The 14463-nt window shown below is 34.7% G+C and overlaps 1 protein-coding gene across 10 annotated transcripts in view; it reads right to left on the reverse strand.

The window, feature by feature from the left end:
* Positions 1-14463, reverse strand: part of LOC120416662 (small conductance calcium-activated potassium channel protein) — a 441654-nt gene that overhangs the window by 322834 nt on the left and 104357 nt on the right. The gene's annotated exons all lie outside the window — the stretch shown is intronic.

A 14463-nucleotide genomic window follows, 5' to 3' on the forward strand; every position in this document is an offset into this window, starting at 1 on the left:
ATTTTGATGAAGGTTGAAAGTTTTTGCAACTTTGAGGAGATCGCTCTAAATAGTAATTACCAACATTAATTAATTTCATATCAGGTTCTGTTTTAATCATACACGTAAAAAATGCAACAAGCACAATTTAACTTTCAATCGAGCAAGAAAATGTTAGGAGATTTCTCCAGGGACCCATTCGCCAAGGGAAAACATGGCATGGTGTCTGTTGGTTATTTACCTGTGTGACACGGTGCAATTAGATATGTTGAACCATTAACCTTACCACGTAGCCAACATACTGGGAAAAGGATAGACCAGACCAGACACGGCGGAGCTATCATTCATTCCGCTCCCTTTCCCGGGAGAGAACATTAGCGTGATGGAACAACGTTGCTGGTTAATGCTTGGAATCGAATTCCATGTATTCTGTACGTTTAGTGTTACAGCCAAACCCGTTCATCAACCATTAGTGACAAATGAGTTATATTTATATTCCATTACGGAAGATAGAAGTGAACCGTTAAAAACTTGATTTCGTTTTTGTCTTTTTGTCTTTTTGTCTTTTTGTCTTTTTGTCTTTTTGTCTTTTTGTCTTTTTGTCTTTTTGTCTTTTTGTCTTTTTGTCTTTTTGTCTTTTTGTCTTTTTGTCTTTTTGTCTTTTTGTCTTTTTGTCTTTTTGTCTTTTTGTCTTTTTGTCTTTTTGTCTTTTTGTCTTTTTGTCTTTTTGTCTTTTTGTCTTTTTGTCTTTTTGTCTTTTTGTCTTTTTGTCTTTTTGTCTTTTTGTCTTTTTGTCTTTTTGTCTTTTTGTCTTTTTGTCTTTTTGTCTTTTTGTTGTTTTGTTTTTTTTGTCAACCAAATTCAAGCATTAACCTTTGTTGCACTTGTAAACTTTGTGCCATAAAAATGATAGTTTGCGTTCAAAAACACGAGGAAACCCCCCCTAAACAAAGCCAAAAGGCACGCACCTTGTGCAAACATTTGGCTGTTTTCCCACCAGAAAAGCTCATGGGTGAAAAACTTTGTCCGCCTGGCACTGCAAGATCAGCAACAACAAAGAGAGCGAGAGCATATGCACGAACAGGCATAATGGCGGGTGACTTTCCCTTTTTTAGGGTTGTTTATGGACCCCTGAAGGATTTACCCGCCCACTTTTGCTCTACCTAACTTTTTTTTGGCGAACAACCAGAAAACTTGAGCCTTTTCTCGTCCCACTGCTGGCTGTGAGTGTAAAGTTGAATGACACACAAACACACTGAGTAGCAACAAAAAAAGGGGTAAACTTTCTCTACTCAAGCGAAAGGGAAAAGCTTTTCTCGAGCGGTTTTTTTTTCTTTTTTGGTAAAATTTGACTATCCTAAGCCAAAGTGAGTTAGGGGTACACGAAAAAGGGGTTTCTTTCTAGGTTTTACGGGCCGAGAATTTGTCCGGAACAGTTGGGGTCATGCCTTCATTTGGTGATACGACATTATTACGGGTAAATCCATTTGGGAATTGACAGGTGTTATTTGCTGTGAGAAAATTTTCACGCTGAATCCGAAATTTGACACCACAGTTAGTCGCTAAGTTGGTGACAAAAAAGCTTAGATTTGTTACACTTATTGAAAATACCAATCTTTAGAGGTCTGTAAAGAGCTCTAGAGAATTTCATTGATCGCCTTTGTGGTCAAAAGTGCACATTTTCGACTAATCTATTACTCCAATTCTTCCAAATTTCTTCTTAAAAGTGGATGGCGCAACAGAACAATTTTCCTCGAGTTTGAATGATTGCACTCCTCTCCTAACAACTAATTTCCATAACTGGCATATTTAGTTTAAAACACTGCCACCGGCTCTCCCAGGATCGAGTAGCACTCCATTCCAATTACGCATAATTAATTGTTCCTGTTTTCCGTTGTCACCACGGCAGAAGCCATCATCCAACGAAAATGGCACCTCCCAGTGGTTCCATTCGCCGATTCTTTTTTTGTTGCCTCATTTTGCTGGCGGAATAATTTAATCAACATTATGGCAACCTTAATGGCAGCCATTTTTGCGAAAACATATTTGAAAACGCGATAAAATGAGCTCCCGCAAGTGATCTTGCGGGAAAATGAAATTATGAGCTTTTTTCTCATTTCGAGGTTATTCTTGTGCAACAGTCTCCCCTTGAACATTTCATCACTGCTTTGTAAATCTTGACGGCGGTGGCCATGAAAAAAATGGTGCAACACACATCCTAAATCTGTCATAAAAATAAAGAGCCCAGATACCTATATGGCTAGTTCATGTCCACGTTCACGACCTTGTCCACACGTGTGATCTCCTCTGGCATTGTGACGACTTTTATTGTAGCAATTTGTGTACGGTCTTTGTTCATTGATGTTGGCTGGCCGGCTCACGTGTCTTATCGTCGTGCCACCATTACGAAAGATTCGTGCTCAAGGAGCCAAGTTTGCGCTGCTTTTTTATTAAATGAAAAGCCCGACTGTTGCTTGGAAAATGTCGCTAATTTAAGCACGTGCACAGAAAAAGTGGTTCTGAAAAGTAAGCCATCGAGCCCCGGATTTAGGGTCGACAATTTTGGAAGGCAGATGAGTCTGCCTGTCGTCGTGTGTTGGTGTGTAAGTCATTCAGAGGCTCTGGCAGGGCAGAGATGCACAGTGGGAGCAAAATTAGCTAAATTTGTTCAGATTTTCTTTCGATTGTAAATTCATTTATTTATTTTTTTTCCTTCAAGGTGTCCAATCCAGCGATCCAGAATAAGCCAGATTGCTTATCTCTGCTCATGACTCTATCGTAACGGAAATGTGTTACGACCAATTCAATTTTTGAACATTCGCATAAAGAAGCATTTTTTTTATAATTTGTTGCCTGAAATAATGATTGTTTGGAAATTCTGTGTCAATAGTTCATGCGAACTAAAAAATCCAGAAAAACTTATTTTTCATTATAAATTCTCTGCTTTTTTGCATTAAAACGTTTATCGTTGATTCAACAAAAATCATGATTTTCAAATCAACAAAACGTTTTGTTGATTCAAAATGCCTTATTTTTCTGCGAGCAGAAAAAGGTACATGGAAAAAAATCCGGTGATTTTTTAATTAACTTTTTTACAAAAAATCAATTTCCCAAAAACAGTATTTTTTAATTTTTAATTTTTCTCATATGTTTAGAGGACAAAACACCGCATCTTTTAAGCCATTCAGAAGTAGTACTTAAATTTTGCCTGGTCAGTATGAACTTAAATTTTGCCTGGTTATGATTTTTTTTTAAAGTGATTTAAAAAAATAATCTTGTTAATTGTTTGACCTCATTTGGTAATACTTTACAAATCGAAAAATACTTTACATTTTTTTTAAATTTTGTCCGAAAAATTCCTTTTTCTATAATTTTTAGTACAGTGTCCATTAATGAACAAAACTATTTTTTTCGAAATTTCAAAAAAATCCTAAAATTTCGTATAAGAAACATTGAACATAGGACCACTGCACAGTGGTCCAGAACGCAAAATTAAGTGAAAATTGATTTTCCGAAAAATTGTGACCTTTTTCCTTGCAAATAAAACATTTTTTAATGAAGATATCTCGAGTTTAAAGAAAAATACCCCTAAGATTTCTTCAGCGTTTATAGTGCTAGATCTCCTCTTTCAAATGCAACCTGGCGATTAAAATTTGGCCTGCGCCTTATTGAGATATTTGAGTTTTAAATTTCCATCTTTTAAACCTTAAAATGCCTGGAACTTTTGATCCTTAAGTCCAAATTGACTTGTCAGAAAATAAAAATTTTCGTTTTTAGAGCTTTAAAAGTGCTCCTAAAACCATATTCCTCTAAAACTCAACCCTGAATTGCTACGTTAAAAAACTGATTTTTGAAGGTTTGCTCAGATGCTTTCCATAAATTTGGTCGTAGAAGGCGTAGATTATGAGATAAAATTTTGGTGTCTTGGGCAAAGTTGCTTGGATTGGCAAGCCCAACAACTTTTCAAAAGACGAAAAAAATTCCAAAAATATTTCTGATAAGTTAGATTTTCAAAACCACCCTAATTTTGAACCAAAAAAAAAGCTGCCCTTTTCCATTTGCAACAACTCTTCTGAAGAAATCAAAGCTCCAAAACGTCACATTTTTTCAGAAAATCCATTTTCCACTTAATTTTGCGTTCTGGACCACTGTGCACTGGTTGCTGAGATCAGCGAGATCAGATAAAAGAAAAAACAAAGAAATTGTTTAAAAGATTCACCCAAACAACCCTTCCCTCGATATCTCAGCAACTAATGGTTCGATTTTCAATGTGAAAATATGAAACATTCGTTAAATTTTCGGAAAAAGTATTTTCAAATTTTTAGAATCAAGATTACCATTTTATAAGGGCCAAATATTCAATATTACGCCCATTTGAAATGTTGATCTTGATTTTAAAAATGTGTAAATATCGTTTTCAAAAAGATCGGCAATTTCACGAATGATTCATATTTCAACACTGATAATCGGACCATTATTTGCTGAGATATCGACATAGGGTAAATATACCCTTTCTAATCAAACACCTATCGTCGTCATATGGAGATTTTGATGCTCGATTAAAGCTCCAAAAATACTATTTAGGCTATAAACTTACCAGCAACAGCACGCAAATTTATGCCATTTACTGGCCAAAAAGATCAAATTTGATGCACTTTTGATCATAATTTCTATTTTGCGATACCATTTCTCATCATTTTGGTGGCACACACATCCACACGCAAGATCAGATGTTAACTGCTTAACGAAAGTCGTCATCAATATCTTTTCAATTGCGCTAACAATTTCAAAGCGCTTAATTGCTACCGACTACCAGCAACATGTTCTTTTGCATGTTAGTTAGTCACTCACTTGAAAAATAATCCCGAAAAGTGTAAATAATTGGCACGCACCATCAAAAAAACAAACGCGCTAAGTCTTCTGACGTTTGAATTTTGATTATCCATTCCAATCGAAGGCTGAAGAAAACCGAGCGAGGAGCAAGGCAAATAAAGAACAAAGGGTGGCCACCAACACCACCAACATGCTGGTGCAGTGCCGGTTAGAGTGAGCAAGTGCTGCCAGGAAACTTTCACTATAAATGCTACTTTTCATGAGTGTTCGCTTAAAATTTCATCAATTTTGGCAGCACTAAGCAGACCCAAAAGAGCGCTGGAAGAATAAAAGAACTAAGCTGAAAATAGAAAAACGGGCGTGGTTCAATGCACTCGACTGATTAGAATGCATTTTTGAAATATTTTTTTTAAATGCTTGTAAAAGGAATAGCATAACTTTTGATAAAAGTGAAAATAAACAGAAATGGTCACAAAAAGTTGCTCTACTCGTTGGTGTACTTGGTTTTAGTGAATTTCAAGGAACAATCTAGATTATCCAGCATCATTCAAACACGACCGCTTATTAGGCTTAAAATGGGCATATTTCCCCTAAGAAATTGGTGGGTTGTTTGGGAGAAACTATGAAAACATCAATTTTTCTGTTTTTAAATCTTTGCATGGCAACATCTCAGCAACTAAGGGTCTTATCAATAAAATTTCAAAAAGCATAATGTAAAGAATATTCTCAGCTTTTTTTTTAAAGTTGGCACTAATTTAAAACATGAACATGATTTTCAAAAAAAGTTATCTGAAAATTGCTTTAACTTGAAAACGGTGCACTTCATCAAAATTTCACTGGAGTACTTTTTGATGGCGAATTCGATTTTGTATCGAAAAATAAATTTGAAAAATGTTTCGTTTTTTTTTTCTTTTTTTTGAAAAAAGAAATGATTGAAACAACAAAAAAAAAATTAAAAACTATTCCCATCCACAAATATTGCAAGCATCTTTCCCACTGTGCACGACGTGACGACATTTACGTTACTGCCTCGTTCGTTGGCGCAAATGTGTGTTGAAATGGGGTGACATTTTAAGAAAAAGACGCAAAATCTGCGTGGATTTCGGCCGGCATATTATTACTCCACCGTCGATGATGATGTTGGCACAAATTGCACATACACAACCACACTCACGCGAGATAATTTCAGTTGAAAAGTCAATGTTGCAGAAAACAACAGCTCGTTTTGCACAAGGACTGACAGAGGGTGAGGAAAAGGGGGGACGTGTGTTGAAAAGCATTGTCTGGATATGAGCCATAATTGCTGTTTAAATATTTAACCATGTTATTAACCTTGGCAAAGCTGTTGGTCTGGACGGGAGCTCGGTGCCGGAGACAAGGACTTTGGTTGTAATGGGCTTAATTTGTATTATTTATCAAAATGTCATTTTGCTACCCGAGAACTGGTGTGGCCGAGTCGAGTTGTCCAAACTGTTTGGGATTTTATGAGGGTAAACTCACTTGGGGATCGACCAGAAGGTTAGCTGAATTTATGATTGGAAAACTGAAAACTCTTTGATTCAGTCATGAGATATTTTGTTAATCAACTTATGAATAAATACCAGTGCAATTTTGTGCAAAATTAGCCATGAGTATAAATTGAATTATGCATTGTTGATTGAACACATCCCAATCAGGTTCAATTTTGTATTCAACCGAATTATGTTGCACGATTATGTAGTTTTACCTAATCAAGGCAAGCGATTTCGCTACATTTGCTGAGCATGGGGTTTCTGTGTTGAGCACCCACTCCCGCTTAAGTGGATGTGTATTTGCGATAATACGTGTTCGATGTTCTCTAATTTAACACGTTAAAATTATTTTGTGTATTTTTAAACATGCACTATTATCTCAAAATAAAGCAAGATTCTTGAAAATGATTAAACTACAGTCATCCCACATATTCGGAACACTCATAAATTTGGAACACTTTTGTGATAATTTGTCAATAGCATGCCAAATTCATCTTTTCTGTTGACCCTACTATTTTTAGGACCTTTATTTGGACATTCTCTAATGAAAGTAGTACTTTTAAAACAAAAACTGTATCATAAGACTATTTCATTCAGAGCAGCAAAACACTGCCTTCATAAAACATAACTAAGCTTGTATTTCGTTGGTTTCAGAGCGTAAAGTAATTATTTTGTAAAAATTATGTACTCATGGAGAGAACCAAAGTTTGTTTACATCTGTAAGAAAAATGTGTTCCGAATTTGTGGATTTCAAGGGTCAAAGTTTTTCTTCAAAAACATGATATAAAAAAAGAGCAGTTCTCTAGGATTTCGGTCATTTGATTTTTTTTTTGTATTTTTTAATCCGACTGAAACTTTTTTGGTGGCTTCGGTATGCCCAAAGAAGCCATTTTGCATCATTAGTTTGTCCATATAATTTTCCATACAAAAATGATCTTTGAAAATTCAAAAATCTGTATCTTTTGAAGGAATTTTTTGATCGATTTGGTGTCTTCGGCAAAGTTGTAGGTATGGATACGGACTACACTGAAAAAATATGATACACGGTAAAAAAAATTGGTGATTTTTTTATTTAACTTTTTATCACTAAAACTTGATTTGCAAAAAAAACACTATTTTTTTATTTTTTGATATGTTTTAGAGGACATAAAATGCCAACTTTTCAGAAATTTCCAGGTTGTGCAAAAAATCTTTGAGCGAGTTATGAATTTTTTAATCAATACTGATTTTTTCAAAAAATCGAAATATTGGTCGCAAAAATGTTTCAACCTCATTTTTCGATGTAAAATCAAATTTGCAATCGAAAAGTACTTTAGTAAAATTTTGATAAAGTGCACCGTTTTCAAGATAAATCCATATTTAGGTGACTTTTTTGAAAATAGTCGCAGTTTTTCATTTTTTTAAATTAGTGCACATGTTTGCACACTTTTGGAAAACATATTTTTGAAAAGCTGAGAAAATTTTCTATATTTTGCTTCTTCGGACTTTGTTGATACGAGCTTTAGTTGCTGATATATTGCAATGCAAAGGTTTAAAAACAGGAAAATTGATGTTTTCTAAGTCTCACCCAAACAACCCACCATTTTCAAATATCGATATCTCAGCAACTAATGGTCCGATTTTCAATGTCAAAATATGAAACATTTGTGAAATTTTCCGATCTTTTCGAAAGCAAAGCAAAATATAGAGAATTTTCTAAGCTTTTCAAAATTATTTTTTTTCAAAAGTGTGCAAACATGTGCACTAATTTAAAAAAATGAAAAACTGCGACTTTTTTCAAAAAAGTCACCTAAATATGGATTTATCTTGAAAACGGTGCACTTTATCAAAATTTTACTAAAGAACTTTTCGATTGCAAATTTGATTATACATCGAAAAATGAGGTTGAAACATTTTTGCGACCAATATTTCGATTTTTTGAAAAAATCAGCATTGATTCAAAAATTAATAACTCGCTCAAAGATTTTTTGCACAACCTGGAAATTTCTGAAAAGTTGGCATTTTATGTCCTCTAAAACATATCAAAAAATAAAAAAAATAAAAATAGTGTTTTTTTGCAAATTAAGTTTTAGTGATAAAAAGTTAAATAAAAAAATCACCAATTTTTTTTACCGTGTATCATTTTTTTCCAGTGTAGTCCATATCCATACCTACAACTTTGCCGAAGACACCAAATCGATCAAAAAATTCCTTCAAAAGATACATATTTTTGAATTTTCAATGATCATTTTTGTATGGACAGCTGCCAAATTTGTATGGAAAATTATATGGACAAACTAATGATGCAAAATGGCTTCTTTGGGCATACCAAAGCCACCAAAAAAGTTTCAGTCGGATTAAAAAATACAAAAATTAAAATTGAAGAAAAAAGACCGATTTCGTAGAGAATTGCTCAGTAGATATTTGCAGTTATTTGATACAGCATTCGAAATATCGCGAGTAAAGTTTTCAAATTAGAGGTGGGCGAAACCGCTATTTTTACGAGCCGCTCATTCTCGCTCGCTCTTTAAAATGAGCCGCTCTTTTGAACGGTTTTTTCGCTCTTTTTCAAAATTTATGTGATTTTTGATGTTTTTTATTAGACTTTATAAGTCATATTTTTTTTTTTTTAAAGTTCAAAACGAGAAGATTGGCTTTAAAATCATAGATCTAAACGTTCGAAAAATTGGATTTGAAAAGCACCCAAACTTAAATCTAGAGTTTTGTAGAACATGCTATTAATTTTTCAAAATTGCGCTTATTTCTGATAAAATTAATAAATTTTTATCATGAAAAAATGTACTGTGAACTATTTTCTACATTCTTCCAAGTGAAGCATTTTGAATTACTCAATTTTGTACTTCGGTATATTGTTCTGACAAATTTGATAAAATTTATAAGCGTTGAAATATTAAAATCACGCATTCAATCCTCAATGGATGGATTGAAATTAAATTAATGATATTTATAAATTTTAAAATAGAGTTTAAAAATGATTCCATCTTGGAACGGATCTTTAAAAAGACTTTAAAAAAGATAAGAGTTTCAAAAAGAACCGCGGCTCTTTTTTTGTGAGCCATGGTTCTTTCGCTCTTTTTTGTGAACCGGCCCTTTGAGCGGCTCGTTATTTTTCTGCCCACCTCTATTTCAAATGAAGGTAAAAGTGAATCACTGAGTTCAATTATCGATTTGATATGATTTTTTTAATATTGGCCAATCTGTAAACTGTTCCGAATATGAGGGATGACTGTACAATAATCACAAAAAAAGTAAGAAATGTTTACTTTTTGAATTAGTATTTGAGCTACAGTCCAGATTCGATTATTCGAAGCCTCGATTACACTGACTTACAAAAATTGACAACAAAGACTGCGCAGGATTGGAGAAAACCCATTCGGTCCTGCCATTGAGCCTCTGCAGAAATTTTGTTGGTCGGTGTTATCAGAAATTTTGGTTATTCGAAGGTTTATATGGGACTTTTGACAATTCAATCATGTTCAAAATAATTATTTTCTTTTTTTTTTACTTTCAACATTAAATGCATGCTCTGCGAAACCACTTAAGAGGCAGTATTTGTAGATTCTGCTCGGTTTGTTATAGAGGTCGTATCGAGGTGCTCCGATTTGGATGAAACTTTCAGGGTTTGTTTGTCTATACATGAGATGAACTCATGCCAAATATGAGCCCTCTACGACAAAGGGAAGTGGGGTAAAACGGGCATTGAAGTTTGAGGTCCAAAAAACATGAAAAATCTTAAAATTGCTCGCATTCCCGTAAAACTTCATCAATTCCAACTCTCTTAGATGCATTCGAATGGTCTTTTGAAGCCCTTCAAAATGTGCTATAGACATCCAGGATTGGTTTTACTTTTTCTCATAGCTTTTGCAAATTACTGTTAAAAATAGATTTTTTTAAAACCTTAATAACTTTTCCCAACAGCCTCCAACACCCATACTCCCTTAGGTCAAAAGTTAGGGAATTTCATGGACTATAAGCCTACGGTATTAACTTTTTGGCCAATCGCAGTTTTTCTCATAGTTTTACGGTTTTTCTAGAACAAACATTTTACAACGTTAGTTTTTGCCCTGTAGACCGAGAAGACGGCACTTTTTGGTCTCAATTTTGTCATATTCGGAATCCTCGGACAATTTCACGTAAGTTAGAAGTATTGGAGTTGTAATATTTCTTTAAAAAATAATTAAATAAAACATTTTTGAAAAAAGAAAAAGATCTTATTAACCCTATGACCAATACGTCAAATGCTGTATCAAGTAGGCGAAACCCTGTTTTACCCCCAATCCAACAAATTGTTAAAAAATATTTTAATTCATTCTAAACGGCAATTTTTCCAATCAAATTTACAACTCCAATACTTCTAACTTACGTGAAATTGTCCGAGGATTCCGAATATGACAAAATTGAGACCAAAAAATTCCGTTATGGGAGCCTACAGGGCAAAAACTAACGTTGTAAAATGTTTGTTCTAGAAAAATCGTCAAACTATGAGAAAAACTGCGATTGGCCAAAAAGTTAATACCGTAAGCTTATAGTCCATGAAATTCCCTAACTTTTGACCTATGGGAGTATGGGTGTTGGAGGCTGTTGGGAAAAGTTATTAAGGTTTAAAAAAAATCCATTTTTAACAGTAATTTGCAAAAGCTATGAGAAAAAGTAAAACCAATCCTGGATGTCTATAGCACATTTTGAAGGGCTTCAAAAGACCATTCGAATGCATCTAAGAGAGTTGGAATTGATGAAGTTTTACGGAAATGCGAGCAATTTTAAGATTTTTCATGTTTTTTGGACCTCAAACTTCAATGCCCGTTTTACCCCACTTCCCTTTGTCGTAGAGGGCTCATATTTGGCATGAGTTCATCTCATGTATAGACAAACAAACCCTGAAAGTTTCATCCAAATCGGAGCACCTCGATACGACCTGTTTCACATCGGTGAAAAACTCGCTCTTAATTCTAAGCTGGGATTGTTTGCCTATTAAATTACAACATACATTTTTTCAATATTTTGTCACTGTCATTTCGGTCGCCATCTTTAATTCCAAATCACATTAGGGAGCCGCCTTTATTACATAACGAAGTTGGGAAGAAGGGGATGGTCGAGGGCCATGTTACGCTTCGTACTAACAACATTAATAATGTATAGAAATTTTGTTACGAGGAGGAGGGGAGAAAGGGGGTCAACAATTCATTTTTTTGCGTTACGTAATAAAAGAATGCTCCCGAGCAATTCAAGCCCAAAACAAGAATTTTTAGGTAATTTTTTCTCGACCCTCTCCGATTTCAATGAAACTTTGTGGACATGTTATCCTAGGCATACATAAGCCATTTTTGTGTATATGGAGCCAGTTACACTCGATAATGACATTTGAGAAGGGCGTTTATGTTTTAAATATTTTTGTATTTCGTAATTTAAATATTGCTGTATCTCGAAGCCGTTGCATCGTATCAAAAGGTGGTCATAGACAAACTAGTATGCAATTTGACGGGCTTTCCGAAAAAAATACACTGAAACAAAAAAAAACACTCCACTTTTATAAGATTTTTTTATTTTTTAAAGTTTAAAAGTAAAATTTGAAGGTGAGCCCACGTTTTTTTTTGTTCAAAATTTTTGTGAAAATAGCTTAAGATGTAACAAAAAGACTCACGAAAAATGCAGGATGGAGCAACTCACCTAAAAAATACAAAAATCATTTTCTGAAACTGTTTTTTTGAAAAGTTCTCTAAACGTCAAAATGTTCAAAAACCGAACACGAGAGTCAATTTTCCAGACAATTTTACATAAAAGTCTCCATATTGACCATTGTCCTAAGTCCAATTCTTGTGGAGTTACAGCGGGTTTAAAAATAAAAATGTTGAAAAAATAGGTTTTTTGATGGTTTTTGGCAATTTCGATATGATTCTACTTGATTTTTCAGTCTCGAAAATATTTTTACCGGAAAGCTTGTCCGATTTCCCATTAGTTTGTCTTTGACCACATTTCAATTGGATGTATGGGCTTACATACAAGCTAATTACATTGCTCATAACTGAAAACATAATATTTTTTCAGTGTAGTATAGCAACCTAGATAGTAAATTAGCTTATATCTGTTAGCCCATACATGCAATTGAAATATGGTCGAAGACAAACTTATGGGAAATTGGACGAGCTTTCCGGTAAAAATATTTTCGAGACTGAAAAATCAAGTCTGTCAGATAGAAATTGCCAAAAACCATCAAAACCTATTTTTTCAACATTTTTAATTTTAAAACCGCTGTAACTTCACAAGGATTGGGCTTAGGGCACTGGTCAATATGGTGACTTTTAAGTAAAATTGTCTGGAAAATTGACTCTCGTGTTCGGTTTTTGAAAATTTTGACGTTTAGAGCACTTTTCAAAAAAAAGAACAGTTTCAGAAAATGATTTTTGTATTTTTTAGGTGAGTTGCTCCATCCTGCATTTTTCGTAAGTCTTTTTGTGGCATTTTAGGCTATTCTCACAAAAACATGAAACACGCCCTTCTCAATGTCATTATCGAGTGTAACTGGCTCCATATACACAAAAATGGCTTATATATGCCTAGGATAACATGTCTACAAAGTTTCATTGAAATCGGAGAGGGTCGGGTAAAAAAGAAAAAAAAAATGATTCGATTATCCGGGTTGAAATTTTTCCAAGGTTTTCGGATAATCGAGTTTGGACTGCATTACATATTTTATTCATTTTTTTTTTATCCAATGAGCCTGGCTTGAGAAAGATTGGGGGAGCATTTGTAATCTTCCCGCCCAGATCTATTTGGCAAATTTTGAAGAGGGAGAAACAAAATTCAAAAAAATATACTCACAAGAATATTATTAACAACAGAAACTTATGAATTTTCTATCAGTTTCTGTTGAATTTTTTTTTACACATGTTGTAGTTAAAATTATTAAAAATGAGTTAACCAACCTAATTTGCAATTCCATATTTTTTTCTGTGTACGTCAATTAAACGGTAATCTAACAAAGTCAAATGTAGTACACAGCACCAAACCAGACTTGACTCTCAAACCAGACAAGATTTTCAACGCCAACCCCTCCTAATCGAATTAAACCCCAACCAATAACCATGGTCTTGGTCGGCTCTTGTCCTGCTCTGACTGCGGCTACGGAGAACCGAGGAAAATCGGTTTGCCACAGGCCGGCCGGTTCCAATCACAGCCAGAGCGTGAATTAGTGGCAGAATGTGGTCGTCGGTTTTGTCGATTCACGTCCAAGGTTCACTGATTTGTTGCCGGAAAATTGGCAAAGTGGTCCAATTTCGATGGTGAGGGGAAGTTTTAAAGTAATTACTGCCGACAGCTTGACACAAAGGCTAAGCGTTTGGTGGGAACTTTTGGGCTAGAATAGTTGGACCTACTCCAGACGAGCGTGACCGCGTGGCACTTCTGGATTCAATTACTACGGCGAACGTTCTTGACAGTGAATTGTGGCCGACAGAATGCAGTTTAGTCGAGACTTAGCAGTGGTTTTGGCACTAATTGCATTTGGTTTTGACTGCAATACTGTCTCACCCCATGAAAACTTTTTTTTAAATATTTGTGTTTTATTATAAAACGAAAATGAAACAAATTATTGCCAATATTTTTTTCATCAGTTGCAAAACGAGTATTTCACCCGATTTATTCAAAACTATAATCCAACCGCTGATCAGCGTTGCCACACGTACAGATATTTGAGCACTTTAAAAAAAAATTGATTGTTGTATGATTTCAGCAATTAATCAAAGGATAGATTTCTGTACCAAAAAATGTGTAATTTCCCTCAACTTCTAATTTCTTCAGTTTGGGAAGATAATGCTAATTTTAAGAGTTAAACTCGTTTGGGCATTTTATATGTGCCCAAATATCTGTACTTTGTGGCAACGTTGCCGCTGATCATGTTCTCCCGGCACGTCTTCAATCCGGAGTTATGGTGCTTCCCTGCGATAACCAACCTGTTAGTGGTGGTGGTTCGGAACATTCCTAAGGAAAATGAAACATCATGGTCCACCGCAAAGAGCCATCATTACGGACTGCCGAACAAGATTTCGCGAAAAGACAAGGCTCCACCATGAAGAAAGAGAGAAAAAAAACTGTGACAAATTGCATCGTTATCTCGTAACAGACACTTTTCCAATGGCTTCAT

This window comes from Culex pipiens, chromosome 2 (assembly GCF_016801865.2).
Source record: "Culex pipiens pallens isolate TS chromosome 2, TS_CPP_V2, whole genome shotgun sequence".
Lineage (NCBI taxonomy): Eukaryota > Metazoa > Arthropoda > Insecta > Diptera > Culicidae > Culex > Culex pipiens.